At 46.8% G+C, this 2903-nt stretch overlaps 1 pseudogene; it reads left to right on the forward strand.

Moving 5' to 3' along the window:
* The first annotated feature begins 591 nt into the window (after positions 1 to 591).
* Positions 592 to 2197, forward strand: LOC112917884 (tubulin alpha-1A chain-like; annotated as a pseudogene).
* Positions 2198 to 2903: the final 706 nt, after the last annotated feature.

Consider the following 2903-nt stretch of genomic DNA (forward strand, 5'->3'; position numbering starts at 1 on the left):
TCCAGCAATGGTCCCAGAAGGATTTCAGGATTTATAAGCTTCATTAAATATTGCAGTAGAGATTGCTCAGCCACTTCAGTGATTTGCCCTGAAGGTATTTAGTATTTTCAAGTAAATGACAGGGATGAGGGTTTGAATGTAACTTGAAGAGTTTGCTAATTCCTTTGTCTCTTGATTATTGCGTGTGTGTAATTATTGCAAAAAATATTTGCTTTCCCCAAAGTTGCTCTGCTCAAGTTTGTCAGTGTGGGTGCTATATATATCATGTTTGTCCATTACTGTAAAAGGGGGAAACAAAGGGATAAAGAAAAGAAGACAACTCATTGGAGGCTTTTACCAGGTCATGGGTTTGATTGCAATGTGCTTTTAAAACAATATGCGTAGGGGGGATCCCTGGGTGGCTCAGCGGTTTCGCGCCTGCCTTTGGCCCAGGGCACGATCCTGGAGACCCGGCATCGAGTCCCGCGTCAGGATCCCTGCATGGAGCCTGTTTCTCCCTCTGCCTGTGTCTCTGCCTCTCTCTCTCTATGTCTATCATAAATAAATAAATAAAAATAAATCTTAAAAAAAAAAAACCAATATGTGTAGGTTCTCTTACATCAACGGCCTAAGAGTCGCGCTGTAAGAAGCAACAACCTCTCCTCTTCTCCGCCATCCGCCCGGCAGCCGCCAAGCAGCAACCATGCGTGAGTGTATCTCGATCCACGTTGGCCAGGCAGGTGTCCAGATCGGCAATGCCTGCTGGGAGCTCTATTGCCTGGAACACGGCATTCAGCCCGATGGCCAGATGCCAAGTGACAAGACCATTGGGGGAGGAGATGACTCCTTCAACACCTTCTTCAGTGACACGGGCGCTGGCAAGCACGTGCCCAGGGCAGTGTTTATAGACCTGGAGCCCACAGTCACTGATGAAGTTCGCACTGGCACCTACCGCCAGCTCTTCTACCCTGAGCAGCTCATCACAGGCAAGGAAGATGCTGCCAATAACTATGCCCTAGGGCACTACACCATTGGCAAGGAGATCACTGACCTTGTCTTAGACCGAATTTGAAAACTGGCTGACCAGTGCCCGGGTCTTCAGGGCTTCTTGGTTTTCCACAGCTTTGGAGGGGGAGCCGGTTCTGGGTTCACCTCCCTGCTGATGGAACGTTTCTCTGTCGATTATGGCAAGAAGTCCAAGCTAGAGTTCTCCATATACCCTGCCCCCTAGGTGTCCAAAGCTGTAGTAGAGCCCTACAACTCCATCCTCACCACCCACACCACCCTGGAGCACTCTGATTGTGCCTTCATGGTAGACAACGAGGCCATCTATGACATCTGTCGTAGAAACCTCGATATTGAGTGCCCAACCTACACTAATCTAAGTAGGTTGATAGGTCAGATTGTGTCCTCCACTACTGCTTCCCTCAGATTTGATGGAGCCCTGAATGTGGATCTGACGGAGTTCCAGACCAACCTGGTGCCCTATCCCTGCATCCACTTCCCTCTGGCCACATATGCCCCTGTCATCTCTGCTGAGAAAGCCTGCCATGAACAGCTTTCTGTAGCAGAGATCACCAATGCATGCTTTGAGCCAGCCAACCACATGGTGAAATGTGACCCTCGCCATGGTAAATACATGGCTTGCTGCCTGTTGTACCGTGGCGACGTGTTTCCCAAAGATGTCAATGCTGCCATTGCCACCATCAAGACCAAGCATACCATCCAGTTTGTGGACTGGTGCCCCACTGGCTTCAAAGTGGGCATTAACTACTAGCCTCCCACTGTGGTACCCGGTGGAGACCTGGCCAAAGTACAACGAGCTGTGTGCATGCTGAGCAACACCACAGCCATTGCTGAGGCCTGGGCTCTCCTGGACCACAAGTTTGACCTGATGTATGCCAAGTGTGCCTTTGTTCACTGGTATGTGGGTGAGGGCATGAAGGAAGGAGAGTTTTCTGAGGCCTGTGAGGACATGGCTGCCCTGGAGAAGGATTATGAGGAGGTTGGTGTGGATTCTGTTGAAGGAGAGGGTGAAAAAGGAGAGGAATACTAAAGCTAAAAATGTCACAAAGGTGCTGCTTTTACAGGGAAGCTTATTCTGTTTTGAACATTGAAAAGTTGTGCTCTGATCAGTTAATTTGTATGTAGCAGTGTATACTCTCATATACAATTACTGACCTATGCTTTAAAACACAACGCTTTGTTACAGACCCAAGCTGACCATTTCTCTGATGGGTTTGAATAAAGTATTCCCTGTCTTAAAGCAAAAATAAAACAAATAAAACAATATGCGTGAGCGAATTGTCTCACTTTCCAATCCAAGAGAGTTTGATTCCTCTGTAACAAAAAATACACTGACCTGACAGGAAAACACTCAGAGAGGAGCCTAACGGACGATTCTTTCTCTCTATTTTCCAACATGGTTTTAATTTCAAGAAAGCCCTCCTGGAAAAAAAAAAAGAAAGCCCTCCTGTCATCATCTCTTTCCTGCTCCTGATCCCCATGAATATCACAGGTGGACTGCATTTGTCCCCTGCCCGATTCAGGTTTTACCTCTTCTGTCTCTCTTGGATTCTGGATAAATCTTCATGGTTGCCATTTATGTTAAACACCCACATGACTTATCTTAAGGTGCATGTCTTATCATTATACTTGCTTGTTGACCTATTTTCCCTGACCATGGGCTTCTTAAAGTGTGCTCTTTTTTTTAACTTTATTAAAAACATTAAAAAAAAGATTTTATTTATTTATTCATGAGAGACACAGAGAGAGGCAGAGACATAGGCAGAGGGAGAAGCAGGTTCCCTGCAGGGAGCCCATTGCAGGACTCGATACCAGGACCCTGAGATCATGACCCAAGCCAAAGGCAGACACTCGACCACTGAGCCACCCAGGTGCCTCTAAAAAGTTTTTTTTTAAGA

This window comes from Vulpes vulpes, chromosome 2 (genome assembly GCF_048418805.1).
Source record: "Vulpes vulpes isolate BD-2025 chromosome 2, VulVul3, whole genome shotgun sequence".
In the NCBI taxonomy this organism is placed as follows: domain Eukaryota; kingdom Metazoa; phylum Chordata; class Mammalia; order Carnivora; family Canidae; genus Vulpes; species Vulpes vulpes.